This window comes from Somniosus microcephalus, chromosome 9, assembly GCF_052327205.1.
Source record: "Somniosus microcephalus isolate GS21.2 chromosome 9, FLI_Smic_1.0, whole genome shotgun sequence".
Classification (NCBI taxonomy): Eukaryota; Metazoa; Chordata; class Chondrichthyes; order Squaliformes; family Somniosidae; genus Somniosus; species Somniosus microcephalus.
This window is the reverse complement of record NC_140995.1, coordinates 152,490,594-152,515,007: the sequence shown is the minus strand read 5'-3', so window position 1 is coordinate 152,515,007 and position 24,414 is coordinate 152,490,594. Positions and strand designations below refer to the sequence as shown.

Genomic DNA, 24,414 nt, shown 5'->3' with positions numbered 1-24,414 from the left:
CAAATTAGGGCAGGCAGCTTCATTAATGACTGATTGTGTGTAGTTAAGAAATGACTCCAGGAAAACAAATTACTGTAGACTAGTTATAAAACCAGAAATTTACTTTTGAAAGCAATTGTATAAACTTGCAATTGATGCCAATAGTTTAACCACAAGGATGGAGTAAGCTATTGCTAAAAATCTTGGCTGCCACAACTTGTCCCATTTGCTTTAATCTTGTCAGTCAGGATGTCTGGGGCTGTTTTGAATTCTACACAGTAGAAATTGCTTAACAGAAAAACATCTAAGGACTTTATAGCCATGTACAAAGTCTTTTTAAATTAGAACATTGCCTATTTTAAGATCCAGAGTTTGCCTAATGATTGGGATACTTGAATGTCACACTTCAGTGAATGGTGTATGCATCAGCTGTTGTACCAAAGCATCAGGATACAGTTGGGCACAGCAACACCAGGCATGTGTTTGTGCTCCATTCCAAGATGAGGAAAAGACCTTCAGCCTCTAGGTGCTCGCTCATGTCTTTCAGTTGGCTTCTTGCCCAAGCATCAACCTTCCCTCATCTCCTAGGAGAGGCTAAATACTTGTAGCTAATTCAGGAATCCTCTGTCCACATGGGTGACAGGGATATTAAAATAATCTGACAAACTCCAGGAGGTCCCAAATCCATGCATTTTTTGCCAGAATAATTTATATCCAATGATTAACTTGGTTTTTCAGATATCCATCAAACTCCTTCTGTCTCCACTACCTCCTCCAATATAATATCTACTTGCATGATGATCATGTTTAATAAATTTTAAATACCTGGATTTGAACTTGCCCAGCAAGTACAAAGCCAAGATGTCAAGTCTATCATTGTAGCTCCATGATCCCTTGTTGCCCTTCTCTGCACCTTTTCCAGAGTCACAATGTCCTCCCTGAGCTGGGGGACCAAAATGGGGCACAGTACTCAAATATCATGTACAATCTTATAACCCTCTTATTGTGGTCCTGGTTTTGTAATGAATCAGCTGGGCTAAGACTGCTTTGACTGTAGCCTCTTGACTTGAACCCTGAGTGAGTGATTGATTAATAATTACTTGTGCTTTTTTTCTTCTCCCCACCCCCAAAAAAGAAGGAATGACTTGCATTTATATAGCACCTTTCGCTACCATGGACATCTCAAAGTGCTTTTCAGTCAGTGAAGTACTATACTAATCATTTATATGTTCTGCCCTTGTTCCTATGTTCATAATTTGCACACTTCTATATTTGCTAGTCTTACACCCACTTCCATAGTCTATTAAAATTAATTCACAATCTATTTCCCTCTTCTAGGTTGTTGACTTTGAAAGGGGGAAAAAATTGCACTTATATAGTCCCTAGGTCCCAAAGCACTTTACAGCCAATGAAGTGCAAGTGTATTCACTGTTGAAGTGTAGGAAATTTAGTTACTGTGCTGCTTATGTCTTGTTCCTCTGGCTCATTAAATAAACAGAAGGGAACTCTGACTCAACCCTGGGGCACCTCATTATTTTTGGACCCCACTGGGAAGCAACTCCATTGAATATCTTTTTGTTTGCAGTCTCGGCCTTTTTTAATCCACCTGCAAAACCATGAGTCTAGTTTTCTTGCGTAGCTCTTTTAAATGTTTTTTTTTAAATAAAAATAAAAAAAACTTTTTTGGAATAGAGGTAGGTGTGTTTAGCAAGTATCCTGGATTCACCATCTCTGAATTCTAAATCTTAATTTATAGCATCTCATGAGAGTTTCCATTAACTTCACTACCAGTTGTTGCATTTACTGATCTATAGTTCCAGGATTTGAAAAGGGACCATGTGTGCTTCCTTTCACCTAAATGGTACAGGCAACAAAAGTACTGTCAAATAAGATGAACCTAGAGTGACTGACTTCATTACAAGTAGCTTACAAATACATGTATTAACTTGCTAGCATACTTTTTTGCAACAGCTTTATCAACTTGCACTCCATCTTTAAAGGTTTGTGTCTCAGAAATCCTACATCTTTTTACCATTTAGTGTATATTAATTTTCCTTCTGAAATGCATTTTTTTGTGGGTAAAATGGAGAAGATTAATTCTAGTAATGGGGAATTGCCTGTGAAATCTGATGCCTTCCTTAAGTAATTTCTGAATCCACCACTTGTGTAAACTGCATTTTTTTTCCTGCTACATACTGAGCATGACAAGCCCATGGCCTGTTGTACTTTAATTTTGAGCTCCTTGATGTGCCTCAATAATTCCGAGACTCGAAGTTAGCAGAACAAAAACGAGGCTTTTATTAACTTAGAACGTAACACGTAAGAGAGAGAGATGTCTTCCTTCTGGAGACTGAGGCCAGACTGAACTAGCTTACAAGCGGGGCCAGGTATGGGCGGAGCCCTACACACAGCACATTCCAGTATACAATACAGCACATTCCAGTACACAATACAATGAGGTCTGGGGGAAGGGAAATGACACTGAAACTGATCTCAGTCACAGGCAGTGGTGAATGGAATATTTCATCACATTCACCCCTTCTATAGATTTAGTCTGTTCGGGGGTTTGATAGTCCTCTGCGACCGACGTGGCTGTTGCGCTGCCGCGGGTGTCGGCTGGGTGTCCCCGGTAGCCTCCTGGGTCTCTGCCGGGGGTGCCGCCAGGGTTGTTGAAGGGGTAGTTGGTGGGGGTGCCGTTGGTCGGTGTTCTTCCAGGGGTGATGAAAGGGTAGTGGGTGGGTAAGAGTTGCTGTGATCGTCATTGCCGTGGTTGTTGTCGATGCCGGCTGGGGCGACGTCTTTTATGGACACGGTGTCCTCCCTTCCGTCGGCGTGCCGGACATATGCGTATTGGGGGTTGGCGTGGAGTAGGTGTACTGGCTCCACGAGAGGGTCTGTCATGTGGCCCCTCGCATGCCTTCGCACGAGTACCGGACCTGGGGTGGAGAGCCATGACGGCATGGATACGCCTGAGGTGGATTTCCGGGGAAAGACAAACATTCGTTCATGGGGCGTGGTATTAGTGGCCGTACACAATAGCGACCGTATCGAATGGAGCACATCCGAGAGGACTTCCTGCCAGCGGGAGATAGGGAGGCCCTTGGTCCTTAGAGCTAGAGTGACTGCTTTCCATACTGTCCCGTTCTCTCGCTCCACTTGGCCATTACCCCGGGGGTTGTAGCTGGTGGTACGGCTCGTGGCGATCCCCTTGGACAGCATGTACTGGCGTAGCTCTTCACTCATGAAGGACGCCCCCCCCCCCCCCCCTATCCGTATGGATGTAGCTCGGCATACCGAACAGGCTGTTGAGGCATTTAATGACCGTGGCGCTGGTCATGTCTGGGCAGGGGAAGGCGAATGGGAACCGGGAGTATTCGTCCACAATGTTCAGGAAGTAAACATTGCGGTCGACGGACGGGAGGGGGCCCTTGAAATCTAAGCTGAGCCGCTCAAAGGGCCGTGTAGCTTTGATTAAGTGGGCTCTATCTGGGCGGTAGAACCGAGGCTTGCACTCAGCGCAAGTGCGGCAGTTCCTGGTCAGGGACCGAACTTCCTCAATCGAGTAGGGTAAGTTACAGGACTTTATGAAGTGGAACAGCCGCGTGACCCCTGGGTGGCAGAGGTCGTTGTGGAGGGTCTGTAGCCGATCCCCGGTGGCGCTGGCACACATCCCTCGTGAGAGGGCATCAGGGGATTCGTTAAGGGCCCCTGGCCGGTAAATGATGTCGTACTCGAAGGTGGAGAGCTCGATCCGCCACCTAAGAATCTTATCATTTTTAATCTTCCCCCTCTGTTTATTATTGAACATAAACGCTACCGACCGCTGGTCGGTAAGTAGGGTGAAGCGTTTGCCGGCTAGGTAGTGGCGCACTGCCTCCACGATGGCTTGGGCCTCCTTTTCCACGGAGGAGTGTCTGATCTCGGGCCCTTGGAGGGTCCTCGAAGAAAGCTACGGGCCGCCCCACCTGGTTGAGGGTGGCCGCCAAGGCGAAGTCAGACGCATCACTTTCCACTTGAAATGGAGTGTTTTCGTCCACTGCCTGTAGCGTGGCCTGCTCAATATCCTGCTTAATGCTTTTGAAGGCGGCGTGGGCCTCAGCAGAGAGCGGGAAAGAGGATGCTTTCAAGAGGGGGCGGGCTTTGTCGGAGTAGTTGGGGACCCATTGGGAATAATAAGAAAATAACCCCAGGCACCTTTTCAGGGCTTTGGGAGTGTTGGGCAGGGGCAGCTCCTGTAGGGGGCGCAATCGGTCGGGGTCTGGTCCGATTTCCCCATTCTCCACCACGCTGCCTAGTATGCAGAGGCGCGTGGTGTTGTAAACGCACTTGTCCTCGTTGTAGGTGAGGTTGAGTTTTTTGTGCGGTTTTCAGGAACCTCTCGCGGTTCGAGTCGTGATCCTGCTGGTTGTGGCCGCAGATGGTGACGTTGTCGAGGTAGGGGAAGGTTGCCTGCAAGTGGTGGTCGTCGACCATGCGGTCCATCTCCCTCTGGAAGACCGAGACCCCATTCGTCACCCCAAAGGGGACTGAGGAATTGGTAGAGGCGTCCGTTCGCCTCGAAGGCGGTGTACGGGCGGTCCTCTGGTCTGATAGGGAGCTGGTGGTACGCTGACTTGAGGTCGATGGTGGAGAACACCCGGTATTGGGCGATTTGGTTCACCATTTCTGATATGCGGGGTAGCGGGTAGGCGTCTAGTTGGGTGTACCTGTTGATCGTTTGACTATAGTCGATCACCATCCGTTTCTTCTCGCTACCCCTTACCACTACCACTTGGGCGTGCCACGGGCTGTTGCTGCATTCAATAATGCGCTCTTTCAGGAGCCTGTCTACCTCGGTCGCGATAAACCGCCTGTCCTCCCAGCTGTACCTCCTGCTTTTGGTCGCTATTGTCCGGCAGTTAGGGGTAAGGTTCGCGAATAGCGAAGGCGGCTTTACCTTCAGGGTAGCCAGACCGCACACTGAGGGGCGGCTGGGACCCACCGTACTTGAGCGTGATGCTTTGGTGGTTGCACTGGAAATCCAGGCCCAAGATCACGCTCGCACATAGGTTCTTCATGATTAATACTTTAATGGAACTGTATATGATTTTAATGCACAATTGTACCGTGCAGTAACCCAGAATGGTCGATGTCTGGGTTTTGTCAGCCATAGAGATGGTACCCTGAGTAGGGACCACCTTTAGGGAGAGTTGTTGTGCCAGTTCTGGGTGGATAAGGCTCTCCGTGCTTCCACTGTCAATTAAGCATTTAACCCGGCACCCGTTTACCTCGATGTCCACCATTGATCTGGATAGCGGGTGCGGCCTGGTCTGGTCCACTGACCGATGCCACTGTAGGGCCCTGATCGATACAAGATGGCGTCCACGCTGTCTGCTCACAAGATGGTGGACCCCATGAGGTCGGGCAAGATGGCGTCCAAGATGGCCGCTCCCACGGCACACACGTGGCGGGTTTTCCGGCGGTTGGTTTTCCGGCGGGGTTCCCTCTGCACACCTTCCCGAAGTGCCCCTTCTTACCGCACTTAAAGCAGGTGGTGCCTTTCGCCGGGCACAGGTTTCTGGTGTGCTTTGGCTGCCCGCAGAAGTAGCAGTTGGGTCCCTGACGCGTCGCGGCTGTCGTAGGGCTTCTGGGGGGAGAGCGGGGCCCAGCCGGTGTCGGGCTGTCGGGTGGGGAAGATGCCTTCCAAGATGGCGGCGCACACGGCGCGGGCTGAAGAGTAGGCGTCCGAGTTTCTCTGGGCCACATCCAGGGATCGCGCGGTGTCCGCAGCCTGTTTCAGGTCCAACCCCGTTTTTTCCAGCAGTCTTTGCCGGATGTAAGTGGAGCTGAGGCCTGTGATGAAGGCATCGCGAACAAGCTCGTCAGTGTACACTGCGGCTTTTACATCTCGGCACTTGCAGTCTTTGCCAAGCATTTTCAGGGTGCTTAGGAACTCCTCCACCGATTCCCCAGGTCGCTGTGCGTGGGTAGCGAGCAGGTGCCTAGCAGACACCTCATTCGTAGGCTGCTGGTAATGCACCTTTAAGATGTCGCAGGTGGCCAGGTACGTCTTGGATGAGGGGGTAAACCCGGTGGCTTACCCAATTCCACAGAATTCCGAGTCTCATCCTCGCAGCGTCCGTAGCGTCTTTGACGGCTGCGGAATTGTCCAGGAAGAATTCCATACACTCAAACCAGTGTCCGAAGCGTGCTGATCCAAATCCAAACGTTCGGGTTTCAGGAGTTGATCCATAGTGTTGAAAAATAAGTTAATAAAATTGATGTGCCTCAATAATTCCGAGACTCGAAGTTAGCAGAACAAAAACAAGGCTTTTATTAACTTAGAACGTAACACATAAGAGAGAGATATGTCTTCCTTCTGGAGACTGAGGCCAGACTGAACTAGCTTACAAACGGGGCCAGGTATGGGCGGAGCCCTACACACAGCACATTCTAGTATACAATACAGCACATTCCAGTACACAATACAATGAGGTCTGGGGGAAGGGAAATGACACTGAAACCGATCTCAGTCACAGGCAGTGGTGAATGGAATATTTCGTCACACTCCTACTGTCTACATTCAGGGTTGTCTACTCATTTGATGCTGTTGATCAGCTTTTGCTAGCTAGGTTGGCATGTATGCTCGTGTGTATTTTTTAATATGCTCTTGTATCCAATGCAAGATCCAAGTGCAAAGAACTGTTAAATCACAGAACAAATAGAATTAAATTCTCAAGTTTTTTAAAAAGCTTTATGATCTAATGAATGCAAACCATAAGTGGTGAAATTCAAATGGCTGTTTTGTTAATGATTCACTACTTTTTTTTTTCAGTGCAATTTGTATTTTAGAAACAGAACATAGATTGCAATTTTTTTTGGCTGAACAGTAACTGATTGTCACTGGTCTTAAGCTGTTCCATGGTTACTAGCAGATAAATGTTTCTCTATCTCCACTTTTAGTGGCAGTGCTAATCTAATTTGAAATTGTCTACTGTAATTGCTTAAAATAATGGAGGCAGGTATTTCAGACAAATGCCATAAGCATTTGTATGGAAGTATGCCACACTAATTTTAAAGCCAGTAACCTTACTTTTAGAAGTGCTAATCTTGCTCTTTAATGCACCAAATTTGGAATAATCCAGGCCTATGACACTACATGGTTATGGAAATTCCCTTGCACCAGGGAAATGACAAGAGGTGCAAAAGAGCCTTTTTTTACTGTAACATTCTAGATACAGAAATATTTAGAAGCTGGTACTAGAGTGACAGACTGCTTGAAAAGCTGACTACCTTTTTGTGCCTCTTCTGCTGGATGCCATGAGCCCCTTCCCCTTGAGCTGAACTAGTTAGCTGGCTATGCTTCAGCTGCTGTTCTTGTAGTGTATGCACTTTGCAGAAGGAACTATATTCTGCAGCCCCTGAATACTGCAGTACCAGTAGTGACCACCCCTGTATATAAGCCTGTGTAGTAACATTTGCATAATAGTTCCAGGTTGCCTCCATTCAGTAAAGACCTGTTATAACCAACTCCTGCAGTCTGTGTCTCAATTATACACTGACATAATAGTTCTGACTTTCCTCTTCCCTCTAGTACTATAATTCAAGTGCCTCCCTCTCCAATTGTGCTGGGGTTTTTTAAATCTAAAAGTTGCTGCTGCTATTAATTAGCAATCTTGTTGTACGAGGCCCCTTGGGTCTGAGCGATCATAATATGATCGAATTCTTCATTAAGATGGAGAATGAAGTAGTTGACTCAGACTAGGGTCCTCAATTTAAATAAAGGAAACTACGATGGTCTGAGGAGCGAGTTGGGTAGGATTGAGTGGGGAATGGCGCTCAAAGGGTTGACGGTGGATAGGCAATGGCAAACATTCAAAGACCGAATGGATGAGCTACAGAATTTGTTCATCCCAGTTTGGCATAAAAATAAAACAAAAAAGGTGACTCAACTGTGGCTAACAAGGGAAATTAGGGATAGCATAAGATCCAAGGAGATGACCTATAAATTGGCCAGAAAAAGCAATAATCCTGAAGATTGGGAGCAGTTTAGGATTCAACAAAAGCAGACAAAGGGATTAATTAAGAAAGGGAAAATAGAATGAGTAAGCTAGCAGGGAACATAAAAACTGACTCAAAGCTTTTATAGATATGTGAAGAGAAAAAGATTAGTGAAGTCAAGCGTAGGTCCCTTGCAGTCAGAATCAGGGGAATTTATAATGGGAAACCAAGAAATGGCAGACCAACTAAATTCATACTTTGGTTCTGTCTTCACAAAGGAGGACACCAATAACCTCCCAGAGATGCTGGGGAACATAGGGCCTGATGAAAGGGTGGAACTGAAAGAAATCAGTATTTGTAGGGAAATGGGCCTAGAAATTCGGTGGGGTTAGCGCCCAATTAGAGGCATTAGAGGGCCTTGCGCCGGAATTATAGCCGCGATCGAAATTGCGTTGGGCCCTACCATCGGCATTAGCCGGTAACGCTGCGCCGGCACCGATGACGTCATCGGTGTGCGCAGCGTCCCGGTTGCCGTGGTAAAGCGGCCAGATGCCCAAATTCAGTTGCGGCCGCCTCGCCCGTGGCAGCCGCAACCAACGATTGTTCAACGGGATGTTGCAGCACGTAGCGCCGGCGCATTAAGGTGGAGTGGCGGCCGGCCGCTTTCCCGCACCTCCCTTTCCCCCCCCCCCCCCCCCCCCCGCGGCACTGATGTGTGTGGCCCGCGAGCCCGGCACTTCTCCGAGGTGCCGGGCTCATTTGTCGGGCGACTCGACCGGTCAGTGGTCGGCTGCAGGCAGCTCCTCCTTAACAGAAGGAGGCCTGCAGTACCCCAGCCTGCCGCACCGCATCGGGTGCCGCAGCGGGGGATTAGCGCCGCAAACCTGCATTCAGCGCCCATAGCGAGGCGCTGAAACCCTCCATTAGCACCCGCAGCCATCTGGGCGCAGGGCAGCTGAATTTTTGGCGGGCGCAGCGGCAAATATCGCGGGCGCAAAAGCCCTGGCGGAGGCAAACCTAATTTCTAGGCCATGGGTGTTAGGAAAATTGATGGGACTGAAGGCCGATAAACCCCCAGGGCCTGATAATCTACATCCCCAGGGTACTTAAGGAAGTGGCCCTAGAAATAGTAGATGCATTGCTGGTCATCTTCCAGAACTCGATTAAACTCTGGAACTGTACCCATGGATTGGAGGGTAGCTAATGTTACCCCACTATTCAAAAAAGGTGGTCGAGAAAAAGCGGGGAATTATAGACCGGTAAGCCTGACATCGGTAGTGGGGAAAATGCTAGAATCTATTCTAAAAGATGTAATAGCAGAGCACTTGGAAAGCAGTGACAGGATCGGACAAAGTCAACATGGATTTACAAAAGGTAAATCATGCTTGACTAATCTACTGGAATTTTGAGGATGTAACTGGTAAAATAGATAAGGGAGAACCAGTGGATGTGGTGTATTTGGACTTTCAGAAGGCTTTCGATAAGGTCCCACATAAGAGATTAGTGTGCAAAGTTAAGGCACATGGGATTGGGGGCAAGGTATTGACTTGGATAGAGAACTGGTTGGCGGACAGAAAGCTAAGAGTTGGAATAAACGGGTTGTTTTCCGAGTGGCAGGCAGTGACTAGTGGGGTACCGCGAGGATCGGTCCTAGGACCCCAGCTGTTAACAATATATATTAATGATTGGGACAAGGGAATTGGATGTAATATCTCCAAATTTGCAGACGAGACAAAGCTGGGTGGGAGGGTAAGCTGTGAGGAGGATGTCGTGAAACTCCAGTACAATTTGGACAGATTGGGTGATTGGGCAGAAACATGGCAAATGCACTATAATGTGGATAAATGTGAGGTTATCCACTTTGGTGGCAAAAACAGGAAGGCAGATTATTATTTGAATGGCTATAGATTGGGAGAAGGGGAAGTGCAAAGAGACCTGGGTGTTCTTGTGCACCAGTCACTGAAGGTAAGCATGTAGGTGCAGCAGGCAGTTAAGAAGGCAAATGGTATGTTGGCCTTCGTAGCAAGAGGGTTCGAGTACAGGAACAAGGATGTCTTGCTACAGTTGTACAGGGCCTTGGTGAGACCGCACCTTGAGTATTGTGTGCAATTTTGGTCGCCTTACCTGAGGCAGGACGTTCTTGCCATGGAAGGAGTGCAGCGAAGATTCACCAGGCTGATACCTGGGATGGCAGGAATGACGTATGAGGAGAGATTGTGTCGATTGGGCTTATACTCACCGGAGTTTAGAAGATTGAGGGGATCTCATTGAAACCTAAAATTCTGTCAGGCCTGGACAGACTAGATGCAGAAAGGATGTTTATGATGGCCGGGGAGTCCAGAACCAGGGGTCATAGTCTAAGGATAAGGGGTAAGCCATTTAGGACTGAAATGAGGAGGAATTTCTTCACCCAGAGAGTGGTGAACCTGTGGAATTCTCTGCCACAGAGGGTGGTGGAGGCCAGTTCATTAAATATATTCAAAAAAGAGTTGGATATATTTCTTGAGGCTAAAGGAATATGGGGAGAAGGCAGGGACAGGGTATTGAATTTGGATGATCAGCCATGATCTCATTGAATGGCGGAGCAGGCTCGAAGGGCCAAATGGCCTACTCCTGCTCCTATCTTCTATGTTTAAACTTTTCAGATACAAATATGCATTGAGCACTTGTTAGCCACTAGACGCACTGTCGAAGTTGCTTAAGCTTGCCAGTCATTTAAGCTGCCTTAGGATTGTAGGACCCTGGTTATGGTGCATTTTTATTGCAGACTGCTTAATGGTGTTTTGTAATCCTGCTCCCTGGACTGTAGAAATCACCTGATTTTTATAGAAGTGGTTTCTTCAGTAAACAATTTGACCTCAACCATTTGTGTGTATGTGGAAGTCTTCAGTGATGACTCTTACTTCCTTAGTGGCTGGAGAAGTTCTGTGCCGGTCAGCAATTACAGAACTCCTTTACTGCTCTTTATTTTTAGGTGGGGGTGTAATGTGGTGAGCATTTTTTTTGATACTCCATTGGCAAAAAAAACCTACTAATTTTATACTTTTACTTGAGAAAGTAAACCACTTTTTTTTTTTAAAAAGGGCTTCCACAAAGGCAGGAATTGGAAATTGCTAATGCAAGAATCTAGTATGGCTTAATGAATTAGTGTTGACTTCACATCACATGCCTTTTACAGCAACAATGAAACTGCACCTCCACAGTGGACCACTAAAGCAGAAATGAAACTATTAGCATTGTAGCTGATTGTGATCAGTGCAGCTAACATCTTGCAGTGGGTATTTGTTTTGTTTCATGCTTTCTGCTTTTACTGTTCTCTAGCTCCATGTGTGTTTGCCACATTGACTACCAGTAACCGCTGCAGTCTTTTGCAAAGTACCTGCTGGGAAGTACTAAACAAAATGGTGTTCATGACTTCAGTAGCCAACTCTGTTAAGGATCCCTCAGCTGATTTTTGCCCCTCTTGTGTACAACTAGCCCCAGGAACCAGCAGTTCATCCAGTAAAATGATCACCCAAACTGAGGCAGAGCTTGATTGCTGATGAGTGAGTCATTTATCGTGTGAGGAGTGCTGAGCAACAGTTTTTCTTCGAGCCAGTAGTTCCTTTGTTAGGCACGAGGGATGTAGCCACTGCAGTTTACAAGCTACTCCAATCTGCTGTAACTTTAGTGGCTGTAGAATATTCCAGCAGTCAATTCTTGTTAATGAGAATGCTGCATCATCGAAGTCAGCCCATGTCTGTGCAGGCCCATTGGTAGAGCTATCCTATTAATCCCACTTCCCCTGCACTTTCCCCATAGCTCTGTAAATGCTTTCCCTTCAAGTATTTATCCAATTCTTTTGAATGTTACTATTGAATCTGCTTCCATCACCCTTTTTTAGGCAGTGCATTCCAGATCTCATCAACTTGCTGTATTTAAAGTTGCTTCTGATTCTTGCCAATTACCTTTTTTAAATCTTTGTCCTCTGGTTGCCAACCCTCCTGCCACTGGAACAGTTTTCCTCATTTACTCTTACCAAAACCATTCATGATTTTGACCACTTCTATCAAATCTCCTCCAACTTCTCTGCTCTAAGCAGAACAACCCCAGCTTCTCTGGTCACTCCACATAACTGAAGTCACTCATTCACAGTACTGTTCTAAAGGACTTGCATTTATATAGGGCTTTTCACAACCGCCGGATGTCTCAAAGTGCTTTACAGCCAATGGCATACTTTTGGAGTGTAGTCACTGTTGTAATGTGGAAATTCTAATAAATCTCTTCTGCACCCTCTCAAAGGCCTTGATATCCTTCCTAAAGTGTGGTGCCCAAAATTGAACACAATACTCCAGCTGAGGCCTAACTTTTTTTTTATATAAAGATTTAGCATAACTGCCTTTTGTACTCTCTCTTCCTCTGTTAGTAAAGCCCAGGATCCTGTATGCTTTTTTAATAGCCCTTTCAACTTTTCCTGAGATTTGTGTACATACACCCCCTAGGTCTTGCCTTTCCTGCACACCCTTTAACATTGTTACATTTTTAAATTGTCTCCCCTCATTCTTCCTACCAAAATGCATCACTTCATACTTCTCTCCATTAAATTTCATCTGCCCACTTTACCTGTCTGTCCTCCTGAAGTCTGTTACTATCCTCCTCATTGTTTACTACATTTCCAAGTTTTGTATAATAAGCAAACTTTGAAATTATGCCTGTATACCAAGTCCCAATCATTATATATCAAAGAGCAGTGGTCCTAATACCAACCCCTGGGGAGCATCACTGTATACTTCCCTCCAGTCTGAAAACAACTGTTCACCACTCTCTGCTTTCTGTCCCTTAGCCAATTTTGTATCCATGTTGCCACTGTCCCTTTAATCCCATGGGCTTTAATTTTGCTAGCATGTCTGCACCACACTGATTTTGTACTAATCCTCCATACAAGTGAAACTCTAACTCGCTTAGGGATAATATTGTCAAAATTATTAAACCACTCAACAAAATCGCTCATACAATATTGAACCTTGTAACAATATTGAACCTTGGAATAATTTGAAGTCATATGACATCACGCACAATTCTTTGTAGAATTTGAAGACCATGGAGTGCCTCCTGATGTGCACAAAGCACATGTTTTATGTTGATAAGGCAGTACTCGACCTGTGCACACTTTTATAGTGCTATTGAGACTGGTAGAAGCAATTGAATGGGGACCCACATTTCCTGTGCCTAGACAACTTGAGCATGGGACCCACTAATGGGTTCCAGATACTAGAGGGGGTGGTGTAGCACATTGCACACCAGAAAATGTAAATTTGGATGTGCTCTTAAACTTCCCCCCCCCCCCCCCCCAGCTTTGCACCCAGGGTGTCGAGGCTAAGTGTAATCTCCCAGATGAAATGGGGTTAGAGAGCAGAGGATAATCAGGCCATGCATTCTGCCCTTTTACTTTTGGGGAAACTTTGATTTTTCATGTTATTTGTAGTCAAATAATGAAACTTCTGACAATTTGGGCTGTAGTGTTGATTGGAGGAGTTTCTCTGCAGTAGTCTAGATGCAAAACTTGGTGTTGTTGTGCCATCACTGGCAAGAGGGTGCAACTACAGCATGTCTAGTTTATATTCTGAATTCCCATATGCACACTTATAATGGAGGGAGAAAGTTGACATAAGGGCTTGGCATTTCCACTAAGTTGTGCTGGTTTTTAACGTAATTCAGCCAAACCAGCATGAGGAATTTGAAGTGCAAATCGCATTTCCGTGATCTTTTGCCCACAACTAGCTATGCCACTAGATTGAATTAATTACCATGCTGCATTTCTGTTAATTGCCCATTACTGATCTGAGTTCAAATCCCACCATGGCAGCTGGGGAATTTAAATTCAGTTTAAATAAACCTGGAGTGGAAAAAAGCTGGTAGCTGTAATGGTGAGCATGAAACTACCAGATTGTTGTAAAAACCCATCTGGTTCACTAATGTCGTTTGTTTAGGGAAGGAAATCTGTTGTCCTTATTGTTAAGTCCATGAATGATTGAGACACGGACTAGCAGGAGAGAAAACAAACAGATCTTTACTGGTGAAAGGCAAACGAAACTAAACAGAGGCTCTCTAGTGCCTTTTATACAGGGGTGGTCACTGCCGGTACTGCAGTCTGAGACCAGTTATTCTCTTAAAGGTACATACACAACAATTCCTCCCCTTTTTAGATAAACAGTACATAACATTCATTTAACAACTAAATGATAAATTAAAATCACAATTACTGTTACTAGATAGTGGTTAAGTTTAAGCAATTATAAGTTCAGTCTTTGAGGAGGCTTCCTGATTCTGTCTGGATAACACCTCTTTGGAGTATCAGGTTCTTCTGGCAATGTTGAGTCGGAATTGATGTCGTTGTTTGGTTCATCTGCTTCCAATATTACCGGTTCTGTGGTAGCTGCAATTGGAAAGTCTATTTCATTACCAAGTGTATCAGATCGTGGTGTGGAGTTGACTTTTTCCAGTGACACTAGAATCTGGTCAGCATGGCGTCTTACAATGCTCTCCCCAACGTCCACGGTATACATGAGGTCCTTGTGTACAAATAGTTCCTGGCTGCCATTTCTCAGTGCGGTAGTCCCGGGCCAAAACTGGTTGACCTATCTTAAAACTCCTGGTCGGCCTTTCATTCATTCATATTCTGAAACTGCCTGTTTTCCACATCTCTTTTCTGACATTTGGCTTAACCAAATCCAAGCGGCATCGTCGTCTTCGATTTGAAGAACATCATGGCTGGAGTTTGGTTGGTAACTGCATGTGTCGCATTCCGATAGGCAAACAAGAAGTTGTCCACCTTGTGTTGTAGGGGTATATCTTCATTACACATTGCCTTGATAGCCTTCTTGAATGTTTGGACAAACCTCTCGGCCAATCCATTAGTGGCTGGATGATATGGGGCAGATGTGTAATGCTTAACACCATTGTTCTTTAAGAACCTCCGGAACTCTTCAGACACAAACTGTGGTCCATTGTCAGCAAATCTGTTCAGGCAGCCCATTCCTGGCGAATATGGTTCGTAAAACTGCGATGGTTTTTTCCGTGGTGGTTGAGGACATTTTTATTACCTCTGGCCACTTTGAATGTGCATCCACCGCAATTAAAAACAGAGTCCATGAAGGGACCAGCAAAATCAATGTGCACCCTTTGCCATGGAGATGAGGGCCACTCCCATGGATGCAGAGGAGCTTGTGGTGGGGCGTTTTGGACCTTCTGGCATCCTGTACAGCTCTTGGTCATCTCTTCGATTTCTCTATTGATTCCCGGCCACCACACAAACACTCTGGCTAAGCTCTTCATTTTTACCCCATCCAGATGACCCTCATGAAGCTCATTGTGCACTCTATCCGTCAACTTAGGTGGAATTACTACTCTGGATCCACACATCAAGGTTCCTCTGCACACTGACAGCTGTTCTCTTCTCGGCGAGAATGCTGGCAGCAGTGGTTCGCCATGTGCTGACCATCCCTTCACCGTTAAATCATAGACCCGTGATAGTGTCGGGTCATTCCGTGTTTCCTTTTCTATGTTTGCATTCGTCACAGGGAGACATTCGACTGGTCGAGTGGAATAACTCCATTGGATCCACTGCAAGGTCTTCCACCATCGGCAACGGTAGACGTGACAATCCATCAGCATTTCCATGCTGTTTAGTTCCTTTGTACTCGATGTCATATTGGTGTGCCCCTAGGAAAAGGGACCATCTCTGCAGCTGTTGTGCTGTCATTATCGGTACGCCCTTCTGAGGGTTGAAAATGGAGACGAGGTTGATGATCGGTTAGTAGAGTAAATTTTTGACCGTGCAGATAGTGATTTGAACTTCTTCACCCCCCCCCCCCCCCCACCCCCACACTAGGCTGAGGGCCTCTGTCAATCTGGGCGTAGTTACGCTCGGCAGAAGTTAATGAGCGTGACGCAAAAGCTATCGGCCTCTCCGAACCATCAAGGAATTTGTGACAGTACCGCCCCAATGCCGTAGGGAGACGCATCACACGCCAGCCTGATTGGCAGTGCTGGGTTGTAGTGAGCCAATACTTCCTTCGAAGTGATTAAGTCCTTACTCTTCTGAAAAGCACGTTTACAATCATCGCTCCATTTCCATGCTACCCCCGTTCGTAGCAGGGCGTTCAGTGGGTGCAGAATTGTCAACAAATTGGGCAAAAACTTATGATAGTAATTCACCAACCTGAGGAATGACCTCAGTTGCGACACATTTTCAGGTGCTGGGGCCTTAACAACCGCTTCAATTTTGTCACGGGACTTATGTAACCCCTCTTCAATCACGTGGCCACAATACGATATCTGTTTCTTAAAAAATTCGCACTTGGGGCGGTTGGCTCGCAGCCCATGTTCCCGTAGTCGAGTGAGCACCTGTTCTAGGTTAAGGTGTTCACTGTCATCTTCACCTGTTACAAGGATGTCGTCCAAGTAACACTTGAGTCCCCGGAATCCCTTGCAGGACTTGTTCCATCGCTCTTTGCCATATCGCCGGAGCCGATGCTACTCCGAATACCAATCGATGATACTGGTAAAGACCTTTGTTTATCGTGAGATACTTCCTAGAGGACTCTTCAACCTCCATCTGCAAATATGCTTGTGCTAGGTCAATTTTTGTAAAACGCTTCCCTCCAGACAGCGAGGCGAAGATGTCTTCTATCCTTGGAAGAGGATATTGTACTGTGAAGGACAGGGTTCACCGTCACCTTGAAATCCCCACAGATGCGAATCTTCCTTGGCTCTCCGGACTTATTGCTTAACGTTTTCTTCACGACAGGAACGATGGGTGTCGCCCACTCGCTCCAGTCGACCTTAGACAACACGCCCACCTTCTCCAGCTCTGCCTTGACAGCTGGGCGAATTGCATATGGTACCGGTCTCGCTTTGGAAAAACTTGGGAACTGCATTCTCTCCTATTTTTAACGAGGCGGTTACGCCTTTAAGCGTGCCCAGTTCTTGTTGAAATACCTCTTTGGCGTTAGCTAAGATTGTTGACAATCGTCCAGGATTGACGTCATCATCTTTTTTACCGTCCACCATCATTGCATGAATGGAATGCCAATCTAAGTTCATCTTCCTGATCCATTCCCATCCCAATAACGGTGGTCCACCATTTGGCAGTATGTAGAGATAAAATTTCTGTATTTTCTTGCCATTGTATTCGACAGGCACCCTTATTTTTCCTCTGGGGTATACTTTTTGCCCCCGTATACGTCGTGACGATGGATGTCTCTAGGGGATGTGTGAAAATAGCCGCTCGTAGTCTCGTTGATTCATGACGGTTAGCGCTGATCCTGTATCCAATTCCATTTTAACTTGGGACCCTGCTATCGTGAGGGTGACCCAAATGGTTCGGTGATCCTCTTTTTTTGCAATTACATTGTGAAGTTTGAGACCGCTTAGTCTCCTGTTTCCGGATTCACTATCGCTCATCTGGTCTTCGGAACTACTGTCCGTCATCTTTTGTACTTTCTTGTACGGTTCCTTAGTAGCCTTTTTGTTGTTGGTCTTCTTCCCAGACCTGCAAACTCGTGCAATGTGTCCAATCTTCCCGCATTGTCTGCATATTTTGTCTTTGGACCAGCAGTCCTTCTGGTCATGGTTAGTTCTGCCGCAGCGATAACATTTTGCAAATCCCCGTGTCATTTCGTGGGTGCCGTATTCCTGTGGTTTTTGTTGAATTTCTGCAGCTCCCCTGGCTGCTGCTTCATACGATACTGCCACGCTGAAAGCCTTATCTAGCGTCGGCTCTTTTTCTGCGAGTAACTTCTTCTGTGTTCCTTCACTCGGGAGTCCACAGACAAATTTGTCCCGTAGGGTATCTGCCAGTCCTGCTCCGAACTGGCAGTGCTTTGATAGCTTGCGTAGTTCCGTAAGATACTCAGCATTGCTCTCATCTTTGTGCTGAGTTCTCCTGTGGAGTTTAAATCTTTCTGCTATCAACAGCGGTGCAGGGTTTAAGTGTTCCTGGAGGACAGCAACAATTTCGTTAAATCTCTTCGCCTTCAGTTTGGCTGGAGTAATCAGGTCCCGCAATAGGCCGTACGTTCTAGCATAAGTTTAGCAATATCGATGCCTGTTTCCCCTCCGCTATATCATTTGCCTCGAAATATACCTCGACTCTTTCCACATACGTGGTCCAGTCCTCTATTGTATTATCAAAAGCAGTGATACAGCCAGTCTTCAGCATCTTGCAAATCTAAAATGGCGCCTCCCGCGCTTTGCCTTCTTCCCCGCTGTTGTTAGCGCTGCTTTCCACGGTTTCTTGCGCGTATTCTTTTTCTTTTCCCATCGTGGAGCGGACCCTCTGGGACACTTCCCTCCCTCTTCTTAGGTCCGAACGCTGCCCAGCTTCAAAACACCGGCCGCGCCCTGTATGCTCCACCCTCTCTCTCTCTTTGCTTCCCGACTCGCTGCCCGGCCCCGTTGAAAGGCCACCCAATCGAGCTTCAGCCCGCCGCAGCCCAGGAAGGATCCGTGCACTACCTGCCACCAGCCCGACTAGCTGGGAAACCACAGACCGAGGAACCCAGCCTGGCTCTGGACAGTCTCCTGCGAGTTTTAAAATCGATGATTGACTGTCGACGCCCGTTTCTCGAGTTTCAATGGCTTTTTTTTTCTTCTGGCTCTGACCTTCAACGTCGTTGGAGCTGCTGCTGAGTTGCAGGTAAGTTCGTTTCTAACTTGTCACCAGTGTTAAGTCCGTGAATGAATGAGACACGGACTAGCAGGAGAGAAAACAAACAGATCTTTACTGGTGAAAGGCATAAACGAAACAGAGGCGCTCTAGCGCCTTTTATACAGGGGTGGTCACTGCCGGTATTGCAGTCTGAGACCAGTTATTCTCTTAAAGGTACATACACAACACTTATCTGGTCTGGCCTATGACTCCAGACCCATAGCAATGTGGTTGACCCTTAATGCCCTCTGGCTTGTGCAGCCATTTCAATCTGTTGTCTTACCACCACCTTCTCAAAGGAAATTGGGGATGGGCAATAAATGCTGGCCTTGCCAGAAACGCCCACATCCATGAACAATTTTTTTTATATATTTTTTTTGGAGATGGTAAGTAGCATCTAATTTTTGTATTGACGGTTGGAGGGTTTTTATTCATGTGGGCATTGCTGGCAAGGCCAGCATTTATTGCCCAAATTTTTCAAGTTGGTGGTGAGCTGCCCTCTTGAACTGCTGCAGTCCATGTGATAGAGGTACTCCCACAGTGCTGTTAGGGAGTCCCAGGATTTTTGACCTAGCCAGTAACTGAAGGAATGGCAATTATATTTCTAGTTTGGATGGTGTGTATGATTTGGAGGGAAACTTGGTGGTCCCATACACCTGCTGCCCTTGTCCTTGTAGAAGTTTATGGGTTTGGAAGCTACTGTCCAAGCCTCCAAGTTGCTGCAGTGAATTGTACAGATGAGTCTATGATGTACTAGTGGAGGGAGTGATTATTTAAGGTGGTGGCTGGGGTGCCATTTTGAGTGGGCTGCTTTGTCCTGGATGGTGTCGAGCTTCATGCTTGTTGTTGGAGCTTCACTCTTCCAGGCAGTAGAGAGTATTCATCACATACCTTACTTGTGCCTTGTAGATGGTGGAAAGGCTTCGGAGTCAAGAGGTGAGACCCTCTCTGCAGAATAACCAGCCTCTGACCTGCTCTTGTTGGCACAGTATTTATGTGGCTGCTCCAGTTGAATGGTGACCTGTTTCCCCTCCTCCTTCCACCCCCCCCCCCCCCCCACCCGGATGTTGACAGTGGGGGATTTGCTGATGGTAATCCCCAAGCTGTTTAGGGGATGGGGTTAAACTCTCACTTGTTGGAGATGGTCATTGCCTGGCATTTATGTGGTGCGACTATTAGTTGCCACATCAGCCCAAGCCTGAATGTTGTCCAGGTCTTGCTACATGTGTGCACGGATTGCTTCATTATCTGAAGAGTTAATGGAATTGAACACTGCAATCATCAGCTATGTGCAATCATCGGCGACCATCGCCACTGCTGATCTTGTGATGGTGGGAAGGTAATTGAAGCAGCTAAAAATGGTTGGGCCTAGACTGCAGCGATGTCCTGGGGCCAACTGCAACCCAACCCTCTTCCTTTTTGCGCTAGGTATAACTCCAGCCAGTGGAGAATTTTCCGCAATCCCTATTGACTTCCATTTTACTCGGCTCCTTGCTGTCTAGGGCAGTCACACTCCTCACTTTGGAATTCAGTTTTTAGTCCATGTTTGGACCAAGGCTGTAATGAGGTCAGGAGCTGAGTGGTTCTAGTAGAACCCTTGGTGAGCAGGGTATTTGTCCTGCCTTTTGTGGACTACCTGGGCAATTTTCCACTTTGTTGGTTAGATGCCAGTGTTGTAGCTGTACTGGAACAGTTTGGCTAGAGGTGCAGCTAGGCCTGAGCACTTCTGCACACCAGCTTTGATGTTGTCTGAGGCCCATAACCTTTGTATCCAGTGCACTCAGCCATTTGTTTATCACATGGAGTGATAATCAAATTGGCTGAAGATTGGCTTCTGTGATGGTAGGGACCTCCTGGAAGAGGCAGAGATGGTTCATCCACTCGGCACTTCTGGCTGGAGATGGTTGCAAACACTTCAGCCTTGTCATTTGCACTCGTGTGTTGGGCTTCATCATTGAAGATGGGATATTCATGGTGGACAATTAACAGGAGGAGGAACCACCATTACAACTGGATGTGGCAGGACTGCATAGCTTTGATCTGATCCATTGGTTGTGGAGTTGCTTAGCTCTGTCTATAGCATGTTGCTTCCACTGTTTAGCATGCATGTAGTCCTGTGTTGTAGCTTCAGCAGGTTGGCACTCAATTTTCAGGTACACCTGGTGCTGTTCCTGGCATACTGTTCTGCACTCATTGTACCAGGATTGGTCCACTGGTTTGATGGTAATGGTAGAAGTGAGGGATGTACCAGGCCATGAGGTTACAGATTATAACGGAATACCATTCTGCTGCAACTGAAGGCCCACAGTGCCACATGGGTGCCCAGTTTTGAGCTAGATCTGTTCTGAATCTATCCCATTTAGCATGATGGTAGTACCACACACATGGCATGTTCTGTGTAGATGGGACTTTGTATCCAAGGACTGTGTAGTGGGCACTCTGTCACTGACTAATGCATCTCCAACAAGTAGATTGGTGAGGACAAGGTTCAGTAGGTTTTTCCCCTCGTGTTGGTTCTCCTGCCACAAGCCCAGTTGAGCAGCTATGTCCTTCAGGGCTCTGTCAGTAGTGGTGCTAATGAGCCACTCTTAGTGATGGATATTGAAGTTTCCCACCCAGATTGCATTCTGTGCCCTTGCTACCCTCCATGCTTCTTCCAAGTGGTGTTCAACATGGAGTACTAATTACCACCTACTGCCCTCCCTCAGCTGATCAATCAGCAGGAGGTTTCCTTGACCATGTTTGGCCTGATGCTGAGACTTCATGGGGTCCAGAGTCCATGTTGTGGATTCCCAGGGCCACTCCCTCCTGACTGTGTGCCACCACCTCTGGTGGGACAGGACATAACCACAGATGGTGATAGAGTCTAGGACATTGGCTGAAAGTCAATCATACTCATGGACCTGTCAGGCTGTTGCTTGAATAGTCTGTGGGACAGCTCTCCCAATTTTGGCACAAGTTCCCAGATGTTAGTGAGGAGGACTTTGCATGGTTGACTGGGCTGGGTGTTCCTCTTTATGTCTGGTGCCTAGGTCTATGTGGCTTACCATTTTTTGTAGCTGTTTGATACAACTGAGTAGCTTGCTAGGTCATTTCAGAGGGCAGTTAAGAGTCAACCACATTGTTCTGGGTCTGGAGTTACATAGGCCAGATCAAGTAAGGGCAGAAAATTTGGAGAAATGTATATTGTACTATTTGTTCATCTGTCTTGTGCTCCAAACCAAGTGGTTTTGTTCACCCAAGTCTTGATCTAGTACAGTACTTTGCTTCTTGGGAGAATCATGTGGAGGCACATGATTCATTCCAATAGCTGATGTGTGGGGTAGAGTTATGATGGTAGCTGGTGACAATTAACTTGAGAAAATATCTAGTGTAACAACACTGTGAAATGATATCATTCCTACTGGAACTCAGACATCAACACCACTTACCTCTGGCCACTGACTGAGCAGTGCCTTGGAGCAAGTTGTTTCCAACCCTCAGTGGAACTTTCAGTCAAAATAAAGATCTTGCTGCTGCATCTCCAGAGGGGATGTTCAGACACACTTAAACCACAGCAAACATAGCATTGTTGTTGAGCACTCCTGCTGTCTTGAAAGATATAGCGGTGTGAGTTCCTGATCAATTGCTGATCAAGTAATGCTTGCCTGAGAATGATGCAATTAAGTCAGCTGCCTGGCTTTGGTTTATGACTGCATTTTGTTTGCTAGCTAGTACAGAACCAGTATATGCTGGCATTGTACTAACTACCTGTAGTAAGAACCAGTTTAAACTGCAGTAGCATTCACATTGTCCCTACATGCAGAAGAATCTCTTAGCTCCTGGAAAAATGCACTGGAATCCACTTGTTTAATCTTGGATGTATTTTATCATACAGTAGTAGAATGTAGCAATATTAACATTTTTAAGCTTAAACCAATAATACATTGGAATTTATGTATCTCATTAAAATTCTTGGTGTCTAGCACATGACCCTTGTACCTCAGTGGCAACATGCTCATATGGCAAGCAATTGTGGTTTGTTCAAAAGCCACGTTTCTATTAAGTAGTCAGATGTTGGATTGGAAAATGTGAATTGTCATGAATCAAATGCTGAAACTTCCTCTTGCTGTTTTTCAACCTTCACTTGGGTCTGTGTACATTCAAAATTCCTGCTATAAGTGTCTCCCATATAGGCTTGCCTTTTGTCTGTGGTTTGATTCATAACTTTCACTTTTTGTTCTTGGGTGCTGGGGATTTCCAGCAACTGGAGAAATTTGTGTCTGAGATTAATCATAGTGTGTGTGTATATAAAAGATCTCTTCTGCTCCTGTGCAATATCCCAAATTCATAAGATACAATAGCCAGATAGCAAATGGCTGGGAGTTGCCACTCCTCACAATCTGCTTGTGTCTGTGATGCAGCTTGGATTGTACTTCCTGTACCTGTGGATCTACAATACCCAGAGTGCACTGACTGCCAAGCAGCGAATTTACAAATCACTAAGTGCAGCTAGGAGGGATCCCTTTTCAGTCTTTCCATTTAAATACAAATTCTAAGCTACCTTTTTTGGGGTGAGTTTTCTTTTCTGAAGGGGTGGAAGAGGGGTGAACAATAAACCAAACACACTTGTATCTTCAAATAGAACAAAGTGCCTTGGTGTAAATTCCCTTCCCCCCCCGCCCAAAAAAAAAAAATCTCGCTAGTCACTATGGACCTTGAGTACTTTAGTATTTGGTCATGCACCTGTACAGTAAATTTGTTGTAGGAATTCGGGTTCACCTAGGTAGGTATCGGACGAATGCCTACTAAATAATCAAGTTCGACTTCAGGATAAACAAATCAAGAAGTTCTCTAATGCAGGAACAGATGAAATACAGCAGGTAAGGGATGTATGCAGGAGAGCCGTGGAGTAGGTCTTTCCCCAGCGAGGACGCCACGAGGACTGAGTTCGCAGTCCTGTGGATTGCGTGATTACGTCATCACGTTGTCCGTGCTTGGGGCAGTCACGTAATGTGCGTGATGACGTTAGCCCAGCACTGCAGCTGGCTGTTGCGGCCGAAGTCTGGAGCAGAAGGCCAAACCGGGCCGGCGGCCGCTGTGGGAGCGGAAGGCCGAACCGGGCCAGCGGCTGTCGCGGGAGGCCGAGCTGGACTGGCTCGCGTCTCGGTGAGTCACGTGATGACGTCATGTCGCGTTCTTAAAGGGCAACGGCCCAAACAGGTAAGTTTTATATACATACATAGTTAAGTTAGTGAATTATGTATTATAAGTGAGGGATACCCGGTGGTACCGCCACACTGTTACTTTAACAGGTTAACTGCAGTCACGTTTTAGGCTGCAGCAAGACTATGGTAAACCAACTCCAGTCCAAGTGCTGCATTACCTGTGAACAACTCTTATTCACAACCCATTTAGTAAAAGTTGTTTAAAATTTGTGCTTTAAGTAGATCTTGCCTTAAAATCTACTAGTTTCTATATAATGGTGCATGTGGTACTGAATCATTCTTGGACCAGGAAGGCCCCAGCTTTAGATTCCTGAAGCCAATATGGAGAGAGTCAACTGGATTTCCTGTTCCTGATTGGGTAGAGAAACGATTGGTCTTTGCCCCCACAATCTTGTCAACAGTCACCGTAGAGCCCTGCATTAAGATTGGTAACTTTGGTGGTGAGGTACTATAGGCTTCCTAGTGCTTGTGGGACTGTATCAACAGTTAGTCTTCCATGAAAGTGTAGACAATTTTTTGCAGGGTGGGAGGGGGAAGTACCTAAAATATTAAAACGGG

At 46.3% G+C, this 24,414-nt stretch overlaps 1 protein-coding gene across 1 annotated transcript in view; it reads left to right on the top strand.

Annotated features, from left to right (window-relative positions):
• Positions 1–24,414, top strand: part of slc35f6 (solute carrier family 35 member F6) — a 40,433-nt gene that overhangs the window by 6,022 nt on the left and 9,997 nt on the right. The window lies entirely within an intron of this gene.